The sequence below is a fragment of the Heterocephalus glaber genome, unplaced genomic scaffold, assembly GCF_053883595.1.
Source record: "Heterocephalus glaber isolate CG9 unplaced genomic scaffold, H.glaber_assembly_v1.0 deba00000281, whole genome shotgun sequence".
Lineage (NCBI taxonomy): Eukaryota > Metazoa > Chordata > Mammalia > Rodentia > Bathyergidae > Heterocephalus > Heterocephalus glaber.
This window is the reverse complement of record NW_028258139.1, coordinates 26,649,556-26,670,210: the sequence shown is the minus strand read 5'-3', so window position 1 is coordinate 26,670,210 and position 20,655 is coordinate 26,649,556. Positions and strand designations below refer to the sequence as shown.

Sequence of the window (20,655 nt, the reverse complement as noted above, 5' to 3'; positions counted from 1 at the left end):
CCCTTCTCTTCCTGATCCCTTCATCTTTCGGTCCCCTTCCCATCTGAAAAAGGTTTATCTCCCTCTTTCCTATTCATTTGATTTTTAATTTATTTAGATTTCAGGTTTCTCCTATAAGAGAAACTATGTGCGATTTAAGCTTGTGTGCCTGACTTATTTCACTTGATATTATGGTCTCGAGGTGTATCCATTGTCCTACAAATGATGCAACTTTATCCATCTTGATAGCATCGTACTAGTCCATTCTGTAACTTCAGTTGAAAAATTTGAGTGACAGAGAAGTCAAAACCTGACACCGTGTACAGATTTTGGAACTGGCTAAACTCTGCTAATGACCAGTGAAACAGTTCCAATCTAGATCTTGCTCTTGTTTGGATCCAACTTGTCTTATGTTATTTCTGCTGTGATCTCTCCCTCCTGCCCTTTCTCCCTCCATCTTTCTTTTTGGTCTTCTTACCTAACTAGCTTCTATTTTCCTATCATCTCTTAGTCACCTTTAAAAATCATTCATTGCCTGTCTTTCTGTAATCCATTCTGCTGTTTTTATGTATTCGTCCATCTGTCCACCTGTCCATCCATCCATGTCCACCCATCTGTCCATCCACCCATCCAGCTCTTGACCATCTGAACATCTGTCTTCCTGGAAATACGTATGTGCTGAATAACAAAAAGGCACCTGAAAGATCATCAACCCATTCATTTTATAGATGGGGCAATTGAGGCCCAGGGGAGAACAGTCTTCTGGCCAGTTGCATTTAGTAGCTGATTAAAATTCCATCCCGCTCCACCTCTGGTTTACTTTAACGAATACCTTTTGTTCCTCCTCAGGGAGCAGCTCTGCTGGAAGCTGAGAGCCCGCCAGGCCTCTGGAGATAGTTTGTGCATCTCCCCCTGGTGTTTCAGTGTGAGGGGCTCCACTTTGAAGTCCAGCCAGCAAAGCATCAGCATGGGGCCTTCCAATGGCTGCAGCCTCCAGGAATCTGCAGTCAGTCTGCTAGCAGGCAGCTTCTCTCCCCTGCTGCCTGGGCCTGACAGAGAACACGCTTGGAACAGGGGACAAGATAATGATCAAAGGAAAACTTAGAGTGAGAGCTATGGAGCTACAGCAAAGCCATGTGATTGACATGGAGTTGGGTAAAGAGGAAGCCATTGGCCCCTGGGCTTCAGGTTTGGAATTCTGCCAGGAGTGAACTGGGACTCAGCCTTCCCCAACTCAGAATGGGAGAGATGGAGGCCTAGCATGAAGGTATCAGAAGGCTGCTTTCTTTTAACCCGACTTGCCCATTCCTGGCTTTTCCGCCTGGGGTTTACCTTGACCCTGAATAATATGGACCAAAGAAAAGAAGAAGGAAAAAGAAGAAAACTCCACCGCTCCTTGTTGCACTGCTTAGAAGGCTGTGTTGGGAGCTCTGTGGGTATGCCTCTGTGGGTATGCCTCTTGGTGACTGCTCTTGTCGATCATGTGGGGCTTGTGTGGTGAGTCTTGCTGGGCACTGGAGACGCAACAACTTTTTAGACAAGTTTCTCTTTGACATGGTCCTGGGCTCTTCTCATTCCCCTCCTTGTCAGACCATGAGTATCTGTCCCCATACACCGTGCGGCCTCTGCTCACAGGTCTTCTTGGCATGCACTTTGCTTGGCTGAGCTGGCCCTGCTGCATCTTGTCTTTCCCGTTGAGCATATTTTTACCCTTTCAGTCTCATCTCAGGAATGTTTCTGCTGGGTTCTTCTTTCCTTGTGTTTCCACTGAAATCTGTCACGCCTAGGTCCATGTCACATGAAATGGCTCATTGCCTTTCTCACCAAATGTCGTACACTCTTCTAAGGGTAGAGTCTGAGGCTCATTCATCTCCATCTCATTCACAGAGGTATGGCACTGGGCACGCAGTAGGTTCTTAAGAGGCGATGGATGAATGAAAGAGTGACGGGGAGGAGTGGCCCACGCTCCGGTGGACATGCCAGCTTTGCTCTCCTGGCCATATGCATTGGTGGAGAAGATTTTGCCACCAAAATAGGTTCACTGATTCCCTTCACATAACAAGATTTGTCAGGACCAGGCAGGAAGAGGCATAGAAAAGATTTAATTGGCAGAATAAAAGCACACACTCAGAAGACAGTGTAGGGTCACATAGTGTGGGAGGCACTATGGTCTGGAGCTGTATAAATTAATTTATGTGTTTTGGAGAGTCGGAATCTGTGGAATTTGTGAATGTTTTAATGGTCTCAGTTAACAAGTGAAAGGCAGCAACCATTTCTACAAGTTAAAGATGATGGCCCACTTCCCATCAGATGTATGTTTTTAAGACTTAGGAATTTAGGAGTGAGTATCCCAGAAAGGAGAAAAGAAAGTAATTGTAACCTTGGGTAATTTTGTGTCCTGAAGATGGAGTTTGTAGAGTAGTTTTAGAATTATGATTTTCCTCCTCTTCTTTCTACTTATCCTACCTGATTACAACCACCAAAGTGGTATCTTGTGCTCGGGGTGCTCAGTGAAGGAATGATCACATCTTCTCTCCAACAAAGATGAGGAGCACATTTTGTAGCTTGTATTTTTGCACTGGTTCTTATTAAAGAGTGAACCACTGGAAGAAGGGAGAGAAGGACACCCCAGAGGTTGAGAGCAGCAGAAGTAAAGCTCAGGCCACAGTCACTCTTGATTACTCCATGAGTGTAGGGGGTGGAAACAAATGATAAGGGGGAATGGGAAAACAAAGAGGGAAAGAAAATAACTAACACAGAATGTAGTACCATTTTAAAATCTTTTATCATAATGAGCTCCTAGACCCCCCCCATGCTGAGCTCCAACAGTGATCAAATCTTGGCCAATATTGTTTACATCTAGCATCCCACTGAATCCTCACCTCCATGACCAGTGAAACAATTGGAGGCGATTCCACAGGTAATGTTTAATCATAAGTATTTCAGTACGTGCCATGAATGAGTCAGCTTTCCCATCCATTGCTGGACAAAATACTGAACACAACTTAAAGGAGGAGAGGGGTCTTCGGTCTGCAGTCAGCTGGCTCCAAGGCAGCAAGATCCTGGTTGAGCTTGGCCAAGCAAAGCTGCTTCTTTCATGGTGGCCAGGGACCAGAGCTGGGAAGCCTTACCAGACAGGAAGAAAGGAGGGACCATAAATAGTACCCAAAGCCACACCCCCAAGCCCTTCCCAGACACACTCAGGCATGCCCTCTGCTAACATGCTAGATGTTTCTTAATTCACCAAGGTTGACATAGTAGGATAATGGTGACACACTGTTAAAAGAGGGGGACTTTATTTTGGCTTTGTTTTCTGAAATGTACATAACCGCAATGTGATTGTCATACAGCAAACATTCTACAGTGATTACTTAATACTATGCAGTACGCAATAAAAACACAGTGTCCAGTTCTTTATTGCATTTTTAAACAGTTTGTTTGAATCAGGATCCGGTTAGGTTCTCTATATGCTGATTGGTTGAATCTATAGTATCTCTCTCTATTTTTGTTCTTGAAATTTACTTTTTATTTCTGTTTTCTATGTCTTTTGCTATTGTTGAAGACCTGTTTTTTTTTCTCTTCTAGAGTTTCCCACATGGATTTTACAGATTGGGTTCTTATGATCATTTAACAAGGGTGGCGAACCTATGGCACTTGTGCTGCAGCCGGGTTTGTTACCACTGTTTGCTATCATTGAAAGCTCTAAAAGGTTCACCATCGCTAATTTAACATGTCCTTTTCAGTCAGACTCAGGTTCTATATTTTTTTTTTTTTCAAGAATGTTTGATAGACACCATCCATGTTTATTGTCTTGAGCCATTCATTCAAAGGTGTTGTAAAACGGTGACGGTCTAATTCCGTGTCTCCTTGTGAAATTTGGAAATTGCTGAGCCAAATGCCTCCTGAGTCCTGTGCCCTTTCTGAGATACTAGTGGCAGGGCAGGGATAGGGCATGGGAATAAGAGAGTGTGGAAAACACTCACTCTGCTGCTGGGTCCTTCTGTGCTTTTGAAGACATAGGGATAATGACAGAGGGCAGCGCACCTCGCCTCCTTCAAGGTTCTCCAGGGCTCATCTCATCTCTCTTGTCCATCATTAAGGGGAAGCATTGAGGTACCAGTGGGTGGGGAACAGAGAGAAAGCTGTAGGAGGGAGAGAGAAATGGAGCACCTGCCACAGACTCCCTTTTGAGCCTCAGTTTCCCTTTTTGTCACAGCCCTGCTTATGCTTCAACTTGATTGCTCTACAATTTGGTGTTGAAGCACAGTGGCCAGTGACAGTATTAGGTGGGGCTTTGGAATGTTGGCCCGTTACGACACCTCCACCCTTAGTGAATGGTATTCAGGCTTTCATGCAAAAGGCTTTGGCACCCTTCAGTCTGTTTGCCTTTCACTTTGCCATGTGAGGACACAGCACTCCTTCCCTCTGGAGGATGTAGCCACAGGGGAAGCACAAGACCTCCATCTTGGACTTCCCAGCCTTCAAGACTGTGAGAAATACATTTCTGTTCTTTTTAAATTACTCCATCTTAGGTATTTTTGTTATAAATTCACAAATGGACTAAATACACAGTGTCCAATTTTTTATTGCTTTTTTTTTTTTGGTGCCAGGGATTGAAATCAGGACCTTGTGCTTGTGAGGCAGGCATGGTGCCACTGAGCTACATCCCTGGCCCCTGCATTTTTAACAGTTCATTTGAATCAGAGTCCACTTGGCTAGCACTGTTAGTAAGCCACATGGCAGAGAGTCAAGATGCTGGTAGATATGTGTTTCTAAAGATCTGAAGAAGAAGGAAGGAAAAGAGGGACAGAAACAATGAGGGAGAGAAGGAAACAAGAAAAACTTCCAAAAAAATTTTTATATACATGAGTATGTTACTAACCCTCAAACCCAAAGGTAAACTTCAGTGGAATGGACTTCATTTAAATGTTTTCCTGATATATGGCAGTTATCACAGTAGATGTTTTCAGTGTTATTAAATTTATTTTAAGGCTATAACAAATAACATTCATCCTCCAATAAGACTTGATGTCTATGTAGCTCAGACTACAAAGTGAGCCCATTTTAGGACTCATTTCAATAAGGATTTTAAGGGTAAATTTTTAAACATCTTCCATTTGAGTCATGAAATAGCTCCCTGACTGCTGCCAATGGTTTTATATTGGTGCCACCTACAAGAATGTTCTAAAGTATAAATCTGAAACATTTGCCCTGCCTGAAACATTTTAAGAGCTCCCCATTACTCTAAAGATAAATTCAAGATTTTAAAACTTTGATTATATTACCTTCTTCTGTCCCTTCTCATGCCCAAATTCTGTCAGGGTTCTTGATTGCAAGCAACAGAAATTGATGAGGCCTAATTTAAGTAAAAAATAATTTACTGAAGAGGTAAAGTAGTGGTAGCTGAGGATTCACCCCGTATACTGTGGGCTCTATTTTTCCAATGCAAGCTGAGGGCATCTTGATATGGGTGTTTATAACTATCTTCTTGCAGGATTTCTCTGAGCCCACTCATGAGCAGACTGGAAATTCCAGGAGTTGTTAGATGAGAGAAATCCTCAACCACTGATGGATGGGGATTGGAAGATAGATACTGCAGCTTCTTCATTTCTGAGGAGGGACAATGCTGGAGAGTATTCCAGAAAGACTGAACTCTGGGTTCCTCCAACAGTAACACTCTTATTTATGCACATTCTGTTGGCTTCCTTCCAAACCGTCCTACCAAGATCACTTTCTAAAGCCTTGTTCAAGGTATACTTCTAGGAAATGCAGACTAAGGAGGTAGTGCCTAGGTCACAGAATCATCAAGAAGGTAAAGAAATGAGACATAGCAAATAAGTGCAGAGCCTGGAGGTGTAAATTAGTGCCAGTAGTAGTAAATTAGCTAGCATGTGTGAGGGGCTCTAAGATCAAGCCCCAGCAAGAAAGAGAGGAAAAGAGGGAGGGGAGAGAGAAGGAAGGATGGAAGGAGGGGAGGAAAGAAAGAGAGGGAGAGGGAGACAGAGAGATAGAGAGACAGAGAGAGAGGCAGAGAGGCAGAGAGACAGAGGGAGAGAGGAAGGCAGGAGGGAAATGGAACAACAACAACAACAACAAACCCACAGAAAAATCATTCTGCAGACTCGCAAGTGAAAACAGCCAGTTATCATTGCTCTCCATGACTGCATGGCTGCACTGTCCTGACCCTGCCACTGGAGACCTCAGAGTGTGCTGTGCCCCGTGACCTGGGAAACTCTTCTCACAGCCACCACTGGTACCATCAGAACAGGACATCCCCATGTCCTAATTCTTAAGTCATTAACCCTAGGTTTAAAGTCCTCAGCAGATGCATGTCATTGGATGAGCCCAGATCACCTGCCATAATTTAGATATCAGGAATATAGAAGATAAGGATCTATAGATTTTGAGAATCTGTAGTGAGGAGGACTTGGCCTGTGATCAAGGTACAGAAAGCAGGGCAACCCTAAAGTCCAGAAGTGGGTTCAAAGCTAAGAGGGTAAGAAACCCTATCATTTTTATGTCCTTGCCATTGCTATGATATGGGCCTAGTGCAATTGCACCCGCTTTGAGTCAACATGACCACTCAGCACTCACTTAGCCTCTGCTTCCAGAGGTCTTTGTGTTAACAAAATGCTGCTAGCATTAGGCTCTGACAGTACCCCTTTAATGCTTGGCCTCATTGTTTGGAGGTATTGGGTCTCTGTAGTCTATGTTTTCTTTGCATTCCTGGCCCATCCTGCTCATGGTGCTTAGTGTATAGTACTGGAGTCAGATGTTCCTCTTTCCCACTGTCCACAAAACTCCTTGACAATAGCTAGGTCCCTGGGACTACCTCCTCCAGATCCGACATAGTATAAATCACATAGCGAGAGTTCAAGAATGTTTGCTTAATGAGAAGCAGGTGGCTGGCCGGGAAGTAGAATTCCACCATTGCACATTATGACCATCCATGTGTGGCGAGTCTTCAAGAAATCTGTTGGTTGTAGGGAGGCTGAAGCCTATTTTATTTGTCAAGGTAGCTGGCTGTGGCAGGGATCTAATAGCTTGAAAAGATCTGGTGTTAATGGAACTTAGTCAGTTTTAAAGATGTATTTGATATTGTTCTTTCGTATGATCATTGGACAATCATGATTGGTTCCAGGGCTGGCGCGGGGTGGAGAAGACACCTTCCTCAGTGTAACCAGAGATGAGGGGCACCTTACAGGCCAAGGGGTAGCGTGTGTGCCCCTCACCGTACAGTATGAGCACGTGCTGTGGAGACTGAGCTGGGAGAACCAACCCACGCTGGGAACTTAGAAAGTCCTGCTGGAGGAGGCATTTTCCACTAGCACTTCTGGAAGACTGGAGCTGGCAAGGACTTTATCAGAGGAAGGACATCAGGAGGTTGTGTGAGAAGGAGAGGGACAGGGATGTGTGGCAGCACCTGGTGACTGTGCACAGAGCTGGAGCCCACCTCAGGGGCCTGAGTGGGCAGAGCCGACCTAGGGACTTTGGGTGACCCTTGATGCCATCCTGAGCATCCTTTGTAGGAAATGGGGTGCCACTGATGTTTGCAGGACTGTAGGGAAGGAAAAGTAATTTTCTGTCTTTCATGGTTTTTAGCTGTGATGCCCTAGAACAAAAGACAGATTAACAAGAGAACAACAAACAGAAGTTTATTAACATTTATGCCTTATGCATCCATGGGGAAAAAAACCTCAGAGAGATGAGTAAATATCTGGGGTAGATCACAGAGGAAACGTTTGAACTTTAGGGTTCAATGTCCCCTTTGAGACAAGGTGACTAGAAAATGCACCCTCAACAAAGGTCACATTTGTTGTGCAGGCTGAAGTCCAGGGTTTCTCCATTGCTTTAGAGCCTCTAAGGATTTAGCCATCACCTTCCTGGTGGGAAGAGGAAGAGATACTTACAAAGGAGGTTGTGTGTTTTTATTTTTGTTTTCTTTTTAGTAGATGTAAATTTCTCTTACAAAAGGGCAACTTTTCAGCTTCTCAAAATGACCAGCTCAAAACCATCAGTACATAAAACATTTTGTGTTAAAGAAATGCATGGGGGTGGCGGATTTCAGTCTCCTGGAGTCACGTTTTGGGATGCTGTGTCCTAAACCCCATCCAGGATGGAATGATCACTCCAGGCCTGTGAGGGATGGGGCTCTCAGCGCTTTCAAGGCCTTTTTAAGCTAGGCAGGAACCCTATCTAGTTTTTTGTTCATCTGCGATACGAGGCTCATAGGACTCTAAGAATTACATGGGATAAAATAGCCAAGGGTTAACACAATGCTTGGCAATGCTTAATATTTTTCTGCGGCTTTGATTACTCCTTCTGTGATCTTCCCACCCCCACTTAGGAACGATGGCTCTGATAGCAATGAGTGCTGTGGACAGACTGCGGACTAGATTGAGGCAGAGGGAAAACATCCTGAGAACATCAGCGTGGAAATCCAAGAGAGAGGAGAGTGGAGCTTTCCCAAGGCTGGGGCAGTGGGAGCGAGGGAGAAGGGGCTGGAAGGAAGAGTGGAGGCAGGCAGAAGAGCTGAGAGTGATTCAGGGGCTGCCAGCCTCTGCAACCAGCGCAGCTCACACTGTATTATTTCCCTCTGCCCACCGCTCAGACGAGTTTTGGGCAACACATTTTCTGCAGGCTCTGAAAGTGCGGCCCTAATGGATCCTTGAGAAGCCGCAGTTTCAGATCTCTTTGCTTTGCTCAGGAGTTCCTTCTGCTTGGAACATCTTGACAATACCCCTTCTGTCATTGCCGGGTGCTGCATGAGGTCCTTCCAGAATATCTTGTTCTTACACTGTCAAACACAGTGGTACCTTGGTTCACAAACTTAATTCTTTCCATGGTGTTGGTGGCAAACCGAATTGGAATCAAATTCAGTGGTTCAATGGTTCATTGAACAGGTTTGATGTTGACCTATGGGGAAATTTGATTCCGCTCTCCAAGGACTGGGCTGATCTTTGGGACCCTCCAGCGAATGGCGGGATCTGGAGGCAGGTGGGCAGTGGGGGGACATGGCCAACACCCGTGCATTCTGATGAAAGTTTCCCAGTGGCCCTGAGTCACCTCTTGTGCTCATCAGGGCTTGTTCCCTGTCCCTTTGGGCCAAGTGCAAAGGGCTCCCTCAAGCTGCCTTCCTCTGTGAGGCTGTGCGCACCAGTCATATGGTAACCAGGGACAGTGCGGTCATCAGTGCAGGATGGGGCTGGAAGCTGGGTCCTGCACAGCGGAGCAGTGAGGCGCTCGTTCTGGTGATGACCGCTCTGGTGCGCTGGGCTCGCTTCCAGAGCCCCCTCACTTACTGCACGGCTCCTCCCTTCCCTGACTGATCACTTCAGGGCTTGACTATGGCAGCCTCCTCCCCAGAGGTGAAGCCAGGGGCAAAGGCCTCTGCTGGCCAGAGGGCGGCGGTGGAGCCTGTGTGCTTCCCTCTCCGGGCAGCTCCTCGGGGCAGCTCTTTGGTACCAGCATGGTGAGCCCCGCCTTCCATCATTTTGATTTCTTCCTCTGTGCCACAGGAATAGAGCCATGTCATCTCCAGTTTACGAGGGTAGTGTGACCGGGTGAAGATTCTAAAGCAAACAGAGCTCAGTGAAGGTACCCTACCTACAGTCTTTGTTAGGCTGGCTCTTTTGGAAACTAAAACACAATTAAATGGGCAAATGCTACAAGGGATAGTGCACACCTGTGATCCCAGCGGAGGAAGCTGAGGGTGCAGTTTGGAGCGCAGTCTGGGCAACCTAGGACTTAGTGGGAGGCTCTCTGAAAGTCAATTGAAAGAGGGCTGCAAGTGTAGCTCAGCACAAAGGCCCTGAGTTTAACCCCCAGTACATAAGTACAGAGATAAATATAACTGAGCAAGAGAGACTCTGGGGCACACGGCGTAGGAGGTGAAGCGGGGGTAGGTGGAGAGAAGCAGGCTGTGTCTGGGCCCCAGGCTTGTGAAGGCAGAGAGGGCAGAGGCAGGCGGAGCCTCAGGTCAGCGCAGGCAGAGGCTCAGGGGCAGAGGAGCCCGGAGCAGCCCCATCTCGGGAGGGGTTCAGCTTGTGGGGAGGCCCTGGCTCCAGCATCCCCGAGCTGTGCGCTCAGCCGAGAGCTGGGAGCAGCAGGGCAGGCAGCGTGGTCTCAGAGCAGGCACTGGCCGCGCTGTGCCCTGGTGGCCGGGGCGTATGTCTCCCTGTGCAGGTCCTCTCCTGAGGAGACATCCAGGCTGTGTGGTCCCCAGTGTGATGGCTGCCCGCCCCCCCCATCCTTCTTTCTCCTCTCTTTGTCCCCACCTTGGGGATCATAGACTGTGGTTGCTCATTTTATTACCACAGTCTGCCAGGCCTGCCATCAACAAAACAGCTCAGATCCGAGGAGGGCCTACGCCAGGAAAACCGGTGTTTTGTGGTGGTGAAGGCTGGAAATCCCAGGCCAAGGTGCGGGCTGGCTCAGTTTCTCCGTGGCGTGCAGACAGTGGCCTCCTTGCTGTGTCTCCGCTCCACTCTGGGTGTCTCTCCTGTGAGGTCCCAGCCCTGCTGGGTCAGGCTCCCCTGTCCTGGCCTCATTCACCCCACCAAGTCCCTGTCTCCAAGCAGAGTCACAGGGTTAAGGCTTCCACCCACTAAGCCTTGGGAGGCATAAGTGAGTGCAGAACTTTCTCATACACCTCAGTTAGTGAATGAGTCTTCCTTTCTGCCCCCGCTCCTTCTCTGACCCCATCCCTCTCTCATTCCCTAGGAGCCTGTCATGTTCCACCTGGGATGCTAGAGATGTAGGGACAAGAGATATGATTCTCTGATTCAACAGGGTCACAGCCCATTGGGAAGGAGAAGTGGGGGCAGGTGCTACCTGGGGACAGGTACCGCAGTGCCGAGAGTGACCCTGGATCCTGGAAGAACACATGAGAGAGATCGCAGGCCCAGCCTAACCTTGCATAGGATGGTGAAGTAACACTTTCTGGAAGAGGTAGCATCCAAGTGAGCTTTAAAGAGGGGGGAGAACTTAGCCACCGAGAAGGTGAGGAAAGATCATCTGTAAATACAAGTACCAGAGGACAGCATTCCTCCTCCCAACCTTCTTGTTAGATAAACAAATGTACCGCCCAGCTTTTCAGGGTGCCTGAACCTTGCCTAAGCACTTCTTATCATGTCTTTTGCAAAGACCACAGTGGCAGATGGAGCACACTTGGAAAAAGCCCCTTTCCTGTGCTCCGAGGTGCCCCCAACTGCCTACTCCTGAGCGGTGAGTAGCTCACAGGGAAGCAGCTGTCCTGTGCCCTAAGTAATGGCATGTCCCCACCCCCTGTTATTAGGGAACTGCTGAGCATGCCAAGGCGATGCCCTCCTCTTAGGATCTGCATGTGAAATGGTCTAGAAACACTATATTAAGATCCAGAAGATACAATTTAAATTTCCCGTGGCTGTGGAGATGCCGCCAACATGGTGATTATATACACTGAGCAAATGAAATGCAGCAGGGCGTCTTGTAATTGTGGACCCCAGGCTGAGGGCTTCAGATGGAGGCAAAGATTCTGTGCTGTCTGTAGCAGGTCCTCAGCACGTATTCCAGGAGTTACTCATTTCAGGGCGTGCAGGGGTCAGTGAGCAGGAAATCTAGAGAGGAGTGTGCTCTTGATGGGAACATTAGGCCCAGAGAGAAGTTCCTAGCAGAAGGTCATGATTACACAGCTACTTGGGGCAGAATCAGGGAAAGAGTTCAGGGACCCTGAAGGCAAGACCAAACCTCACTCTGTTGTGCAGGAAGTGTATTTCAAATGCCTATAAAGCTCTAGGTCCCATGTAAGTTAGGAAGCACACTCATACAGGGAATGAGAAAACATGGATTTTCCTCCAGGAGTTTGGAATCTGGTTACATCCTAGAAGAATTTAACAGACTTGTGCGAAAGTCTCTCCCTTGCTCCAGCCTTTCTGTCTTAACGCTAGGTCTTCGGAGGAGGCCAAGTATTCTGAATCTCTCACGATGTGGAGGACTTGGAGCTGCCCTGTTTAACACATGGCTCCTGGGCACTTGCAGTGTGGCGAATTCATGGTGCAAGGTGCTGAGACTTAGAAAATCCATGCAAATCTAAAATGCCTCACTAATACTTTTTCCTAATGATTTTATGTTGAAACGATCATGCTTTAGATATACTGGGCTAAATAAAATACATCATTAAAATTAATTTTACCTGTCTCTTTTTACTTTGAAAAATGGGGCTACTAGAAAATTGCAAAATTTAAACTATGTATGTGTCCCACATTTTATTCTATTGGACTGTGCTGGTTCAGAGTGAGATAAAGGGGCATTTAAATATTTCTTTAACGACTAGTATCTCTCTCCTAGGTTCAAGCACACACTTATCTCATTAGAGTCTTTCTTCAGAAGTTCTTCACCTGAGGCTTGACCAAGCTATAGGAGAAAGGTGTCCAGAGACCTGGGGAATGAGTGTGGAGAACTGACATGTCTTTTGCATAGATCCAATAAAAAACCCCAGCTCATTCTGTATTATGAATATGCCTGGACTCATGCAGACCTAGTTCTCGATCCTCTCCCTTGAAGACTAAGCACTCTACCTTTGGGGATCAGTGGAGTTATTGAGAAAAGTTTTGTGATCATCCTTCCCCCTGTGCAAGAGCTAGAAGAGCCTAGAGATATGTCTGAGAGTTGAGTGTAGCACTATATGAGTATAGGCACATCCGGGCCTCTCTGAGCTTCACTTTCTTCACCTATGAAATATAAGCAGTCACCTTACTTGCAGCGTTCTTGTGGAGGTTAAATAAAAAACTGAGTATAAAAGGATGCACTTAAAAGCTAAGATGATGACTGTAAAGACATGGAAAGGTCTTGGTAATTCTGGGAGGCAGTAGTTAATGTGATGGGGTATCACTGGGATCCCAGGGGAGCAGCTGAGTTACCCCCAGCCCAGCCTAGAATTTATGAGATGCTTGCCAACTATTAAATTTATATCTTACAACAACAACAACAACAACAACAACATATACTTATAGTGAAAAATTGGAATAAAAGCAAAAACATTCTAGTATTCCCCACTTGGAACTAATGCTTTCAAGATTTTTGGGGAAGTCTACATGATATATGACTTAATTTGGTGAATTAGAAGAGAAAGAAACTTCTGGCCATTTAATATTATTTGAAATATTGTTTGAATGCAGATATTTGGCTTAAGTAAGGGGGAAATTTGAGTCTTGAGTAAGAGAATGTAGGGAAGATAAGGCTGGAGACAAGTCAGATGGGTTTTGCATACAAAGGCACCAACAATCTTCCCTGCTCACTTTCTTTTCTGGAAGAAAGCCATAGAATCTCAACTTTCTCCGTCTCCCCTCTGTGCCCTCTGCCCTTCTGATTTGATCAATTCTGAATCGGTTTCATGATTTGCCCTGGGAAAGGCACTTTCTAACCTAACCCACAAGCCAGAGGGCCCTGGGCTCCCTGGGCCCCTCGTTCCCTGGGGGAAAGGTTGCACCAGAGCCCAGTTGTCTGCTTGCCTTCCGGATTCCAGCCTTGGCTGCCCATGGGCCATTCCTGGGAGGCCCATCTCGGAGCCTTCAGGCCAGAGTTTGGCTGCCCTTGTAAAGCCTACAGTGTCTTCTCTAGTTCCTGCCTTTCTGGACTTGGGCATTTTCCAGCCCTTCATGGATTTTTTATAATGGGCCTTGTCATATGTGCCATGTGGCTGAGGAATCAGTGGACATTTTCTGGTTAAGAAAGTTCAGTCATGGGGCAGGGGGAAAACGATGAATGGAGGGTGTGTACATGTGTGTATGTGACAGAGACAGCGTGGGGAGAGAAAGAGACAGACAGACACAGAGAGACTGAGTGGGCATAAACATATAAAGGGTAGAGGAAGGAAAAGGAAATGAGGGAGAGAGAGAAAACAAAAAACAATACAAAGAATAGACAGCAGAAGAGACAGAGAAGAGGAAGGGAAACTGGAAAGGATGCTGGAGTTTCAAAGAGACAGAGCAGGGGAGACAGAGACAGCCATTACCACTCCATGATTAATACCGGATTAAATGAAATATTCATGAAAGGAAATTGTAGCCACAGACAAATCCAAATGCCACTTCCCTGGTATGCCTCCCCCTTCATACTCAAGAGAATTCCTTGGAGATCCCCGCCCTCTGTCATGGCGCAGAAGCAACTGCTGGATGTTAACCAGGAGAAGAAGCTGGTTTCTCTGGCTGTCCTTGGCTGCACTGCAAATACTTCTCCTGGTTCACTCACATTGTTCTGGAGAATGAGGGACTTTTGAGAAAGCTCTTATCCTTGGAGATAACTGAGGTGGCTTTTCCCTCCTTTGAACTCTTATCTGGTTTCCAAACCAGGGTCTTCCTTTCCTCCAGGAGCGGCTGGAAACATCCTGTAGGGCAGTAGCCACCCTGCATGCCTCCCTGGTGAGTGACAGAAACTCAGGAAGCTCAGGGTGCTGCCATTTTCCACTCACCCAGCCTGGTAGACCTGGTGGGCGAAGGCAGCGTCTCTCCAGACCTCTGCTTCTTATCTCTGTGTGCTCACTGATTGGGAACCTGCAGCCAGCAATGGCCATGAGCAGCTGTCAGGGGCCATGTGAGAGTCCTCCCTAGGTTGGCCATGGGGTGAGGGACTGGATCTCTCCTTTCCCCACCTCTTGCTCCTCTCTCTCCCTTATCTCTCAACAACATGGGGTGAAACCAAGGCCACTCCCCCTGGACCTCATCTCCTGATGGTAACGTCAGAGTCAGAGTCTGGGATGGGCCCTTCCTGCTTCCCCATGGAAGCTCTCCCTTGGAACGGTTGTGTGGAGTGCAATGCTCCTTTTCACCATCCTCCCAAAGGGCTTTGTCTTTGTTTTCCAGTCTAAATTGATCCCCGATTTGGTCTGGTTTCTAAAATAGCGCTACAGGAGCAAGTCAGCCAATCCTTTATAGAAATACCTTGAGCTGCTGATTTTCTGTTATAATCAGGTCTTAAATGGTTTCCTGACCTTATGATTTCTTTGTTTAATTTTTGGATCTCAGTGTCTGCATTTAAAATGAAGATGACAGATGATAGTATCTCCTCTTTCACTCGGTACTGGAGGAGGCTTGGGGTGCTCCTCTAGCTAGGAGTCTCACTCCTGATTTCTACCTCCAAAGCTTCCATACATCAGGTACTACCTTTTCTCATCATGAAACTGTTGGACGTCCTCTAAAGCATGTGAATGATCCGCCTTGCTAATTACCTCTTCTGAAGCCACATGATTGTATCTCCCCATGGCCTCCATCCTATTCTGTCTGGCACCACGGCTCATCCGGGTATGAAATGTGCAAGGAAGAGATTTGGAGGCACAAGGCATTGGTTGGCCTTTCCTGAGGCTTGCTCGGTAAGGGTCACTGGTAGATATTGCCCATTTCGGGGATATTGTGAGATGCAAATCAGAAAACATACAAATAATGCATCGTTAACTGGAAATACGGCTTAGATATGTTTCTTACTGAGCACATTGAAATGAGTGCTGGGCAGTTGATAGTGTGCTCCGTGACACTTTGAAAGATGGCTGAGGACTAGCTCTGTCACCCAGTGTGTCCAGTCAATGTGTTCAGGGGCCAAATGATGCCTGTTTAGTTGGTCAGCAGGTCTGGAGCATTTTTCTCAAGACTGATGATCGAGCCAGGCAGACCCTTAGCAGGTGCGGGGTAATTTCAGGCAAATTCCTTTTATGGACATAAGACCAAGGGAAATGCCTTTATCAGTAAAGAAGAGGCTGGTTTTGTTTGAAACCTTCCTTAAGTGATAAAATCCTTAATAATGAGGCCGAGGTCAAAGACTCAACGTCAGAGATGAGGAGAGATCTCTCTATGGGGCAGGAAGACATCTGGCCCAGTTTGACTGCCAAATGCTGGGACGATTCGTTGTTCTGTACTTTTAGAAGAAAAACTGGATTTATGGAGTCAAAGAATAATTCAGACTTTCTGCTGTCAGAAGAGCAAAGATGAAAGCTGTGTGTTGACCCTGTGATCACGTGTTCCGTAACATGCAAGAGGGCTCCATACTTGGCAAGTGTGCTCCTGTTTACATGATGCCAATGGAGAAATCATGTTAATCACATGTAAAGGCTGAGTTTACTAATTTTACTTGTAAAGTTTCCTTGTAAGGAAATTTTCTTGTCCCTTCGAAGGGTGACACCAGGGATGGTAAAGGAGGCATGGAGGGTCTGCATCTTGGTTTCCTACGAAGTGTGACACTGTCGTTGAGCTTGCTACAGGATGAAGGCAGTGAGCAGTAGCCTTGGAGGACCTGGATGGATCCTTAACTCCAGAGGGTGGCCAGGCAGCGTGTGAGTGCAGGGAGACAGGCTGGCCTACACGTGAATTCTCTGCTCCCTGTTGCTACAGGGATCTTCCTGTAACTGACAGATCACACCCCCAGGAGCCGAGTTACTTCTCCTGCCTTCCAAGACTGTTCCACCGTAATCAGTGCTCTGGAAGCCTCAAACCAAACACTTGGCTTCCTTGCTGACCCCAGTTTTCTTCACAAATCACTAAGCCCTGTGATGTCGCTCCTTAGGACTTCCGGACTCATTCCTGTCTGTCCAGGCTGTAGACTCAGGGCCTGGTACTCTGGAGACTGTATGTACCCTGGAGGCTGGATGGCAAGTGCTCTCCCAGAGGTGATCCCTTCTATCACCTCCGCCAGCATGATGCCCACAGCGAGCGGTGCATGAGCATTTTTAAAGTGAGTGTGTAGGCATTAAAACATTTTAAAATGCTGTGGAAGGGTTATGCATATCTTTGATTACACTAAAATTTGCTTTAAATGGGTGAATTATATGTATGATGTGTGACTCTCACTATAATAAAACTATTTTATAATAGATCTCTTACAAGACAGCAATAATAGTTATCAATAGTGTAATATATATATTTTTTGAAGCAAAACATTTACTGGTACATTTTAGATATACATGATGATAGCATTCGTCATAGGGAATTTGTACCTGTACATGATACATCTTGCTTCTTCTTTTTTTCCCATTCCCCCTCCCTTCAACCCTTCTTCCCCTTCTTATGTACAGAAGACTTGTTTCCATTTTTCCTTCTATCCTCTCTGTTTTCTTTCCCCTCTTTTCTGTCTTCCTCCCCCCTCCCTGTTCCCCTTCTCATTTGAACATTTTCTTCCCATTTCCAATATCTATTATACATTTTAGTCCTTATTTCTACTTTTGGTTTCTCACACCAGAGAAACAATTTGGTATTTACACCTGTGTGTCTGATTTGTTTCACTTAAGAATATGGCCTCAAGGTGCCTCCATTTATCATATCCTTCTTTATGGCAGAATAGTACTCCATTGTATAAAAAAACCCACATCATCTTTATCCACTTGTTGATTTATGGGCATTTGGGCTATCACCAATTTAGCTATTATAAACTGTGATAGCTATAAGCATGGATGTGTATATATTACTGTGGTATGATCCTTTTAATTCTTTCAGTAATGTACCAAGAAGTGGAATACCTGAGTCAAATGGAACTTCTAGCTTTAGTTTTCTGAGGAATCTCCACACTGATTTCTGTAGTAGTTGCAACAGTCTGCACTCCCACCGCAGTGGAGAAGGGTTTCTTTTTCTCCACAGCTCTCCCAGCCTTGGTTATTGGTTGATTTCTTGACAGCAGCCACTCTTTCTGGAGTGAGATGGAATCTCAGCATTGTTTTAATTTGCATCTCTTGAATAACCAGTGATACTGAACATTTTTTCATGTATTTATTTGCTATTTCTAGTTCTTCATCTGAGAAGTGTCTGTTCATTTCAGATGCCCATTTTTGGATTGGGTCTTTACATTTGGGGTGTCTGATTTTTTTTTGAATTCTTTATATATTCTAGATATTTGTCTTTTGTCTGAAGAACAGCTGCCAAAAACTTTTTCCCACATTGTAGGTTGCGTTAGCTCTGTTAGTGGTTTCTTTTGCTGTGCAGAAGCTTTCTAATAAGATGAGATCCCAGTTGTTTCTTTGTGATATTTTCTGTGCAATCAGGGTTTTGTTCAAAAAGTCTTTGCCCATATCAATGTCTTCAGGACTTCTACTCATTCTATCTTCCAGCAAATTAAGTGTCTCTATTTTAATATTTAGATCATTGATCCATTTTGATTTTAGTTTAGTGCATGGTGAAAGATATACAGAATTAGAGAAAACAATCCTAAAATTCATTCGGAACCAAAAGAGACTTAGAATAGCAAAGGCAATCCTGGGCAACAAAGGCAAGGCAGGGGGCATCACAATCCATGACTGGAAATTATACTACAAAGCCACTGTGATAAAAACAGCACAGTACTGGCAAAAAACCAGACCTGAGGATCGATGGAACAGATGAAAAAATGCAGAAATACCTTCAGACACACTCAGCCACCTTATCTTTGACAAAGGAGCCAAACACCTTCACTGGAAGAAAGAGCCTCTTCCATAAACAGTGCTGGAAGAACTGGTTTTCCACTTGATGAAGATTAAAATAATATACTATTTTTTTGAAAAATTTGCTAAAAGACTGCAAAAGTTAAGTGCATGATGTAATGTGTGTATTATTTAGATTGATTTGGTCATTCCATGGTGTATATATATTTTAAAACCTCATGTTGAACACCAAAAATATATGCAACTTTTCTTTGTCAATTGTAAAAAGAAAAGATAAAGTTTAAAAATAGATTAATAGAAAATGCCACAATCAAATACAACTTTGGGTGAGAACTGAGTGGACTTAGAGAAAAAAATACTGTATGTGTCATAGGATGGATGTGGAATGTGGATGTGATAATGAAAGCTTGAGAAACACTGATATAGGAGAGAACACTTTTATGTCCTTTGGGGACATTTTTCCTGGACTCCTTCCGGGACTATGTGCCACTTTGAAGTGTTCCATAGTACTGCGGACCCATCTGTAAAGAATTGGTCAGTTATCACATGCTGTGATTGTGGTTTGATTATATTGTCCTCACTCACAAAAGCTAATGTGGGAAGCACTGGGTTTTCCCACTGCTATATATATGGCATTTTACACTGTATCTGGTAGGCAGTTGGTAAGCCAGGTTTTCTCCAGCTCTTCACTGTGGAGTTGTTCTGGCTCCTACCTACGAGACTGTAATAGCACTCACTTCGGATTTGAGAAGTTGAAATGTCTCCAGATAGTGACAGATGTTCATTTTGGGGAACAAAGCCACTCCCAACTGAGAACTACTACACGAAGGCAATAGCATCCAATCACTGCTTTAATGTTCAGTAGATATTTCTGATCACTTTCCATGAGACAGGTTCTCTTTTGGCCAGTGGAGATGCAGCAGTGGGCAAGATGAACAGTTTCTGTTCCCAAGAAACCAAAGGAACAAGTCAACAAACATGGTAAGTCAGAAGAGATGCAGAAATTTAAACATGGTGGTGGAAGTGGTTGGTGGTCCAAGATAGCCTTGCTTAAGAAATCTCTGGAAAGAAGAGCTATGTTTCCAGAAAGAGTTGGCTGTAGGCTACAGAGGGGGCACCTTGCAGACAGGGCCACTACCTGGAGGGAAAGCCCAAATGAAGAAAAGAGACAGGTTCATCTGGGGAGCACAACGTAGGCAGATGTGACTGAGTCTGGGGGGAAGCAGGGAGCAGACCACATCCTGGCTTGAACAAGATTTAAGTTTTATTTCAAGTGAGAAAGGAAGCAATTGAGTTGTCATGGAATGATTCTATTTTTAAATGTTCATTTACTTTGTCAGCTGTGTGCAAATGATGTACTGGAGTGCTGTAAGGGAAGAGTGAGGTTGCTAGGTGCTAGCTGCCATCACCCAAGGGAGGTCTTAGGAGCCTGGACTAGAATGGCTCAGGTGGAATTCAGGGAAGTGAAAATGGTTGAATGAGGGGAGTACTAGCAATAAAAAGATGAATGAATGCCCTTCAAGCACATGCGAACAAGAAAGAGAGATCAGAATTCTCCCTGTGAGAGTCCATTGTGCTTACAGTTCTGGAGAGAGAAACATGGCTAGCTAATCAGATTCCACTCTCTCAAGATTTCCTAGCTGGTAGTTCAAGTTAGGGCCCCTTTATGGAAAGCCCATTGTTTCCGTTTTATGAAAGAGGTTAATAGACTGTAACACCAGCTTAATTATGCTCGTTTCCTTGACCACTTTCTTTAGTTTAATATTTACTCAGCATCTAGCATGTGTCTCAGTATAAGGTGAGGCCAGTGAAGAAAAAATCCATGAGGGCAAGCTCTCAGTATAGTAAGCCTTGTCCATCACCAGGTTGTTTGTTAAAAACAGACCAGCCCATTGCAGCATGCCGTGGGAAAGAAATAACAAAGAATTTCCAAGCTGTTGGGAGTAGAATTGTTGCTTTCCTTCAATTTTGGTAAACTTGGCAGCATTAACAACAACATATAACTGCAAGCACTGGTGATTGAGTGCTACCTAAGCACCGGGTTATTTATATGACATTAGGGTTAAGGTTCATTACAACCCTACCTCGAGGTGCTACCATCCCCAGTTGACAAAGGGTAGACTGGCTCAGGGAGTAGGCAATGAGTCTCAGTCACGCAGCTGGGGGTTGGTTTCCTAGGGCTGCCACAACAAATCACCATAAACCCAGTGACTTAGAAGAACAGAAACCTACCACAGTTCTGGAGGCCAGAAATCTAAAATCCACATGTCGGTAGGGCCAAGCTTGCTTTGAAGGCTCTGGGA

The 20,655-nt window shown here is 45.4% G+C and overlaps 1 long non-coding RNA gene across 2 annotated transcripts in view; it reads left to right on the top strand.

Annotated features, from left to right (window-relative positions):
• LOC106008413 (uncharacterized) overlaps positions 1 to 20,655 on the top strand; it is a 43,453-nt gene that overhangs the window by 5,463 nt on the left and 17,335 nt on the right. Inside the window, exon 2 of one of the 2 annotated variants that reach the window (XR_002392086.2) lies at positions 829 to 19,333. This is a non-coding gene — a long non-coding RNA (uncharacterized LOC106008413). Of the gene's footprint in view, positions 1 to 828; positions 19,334 to 20,655 lie in introns of those variants that run through there. The other variant, XR_204879.4, reaches the window with a different exon arrangement.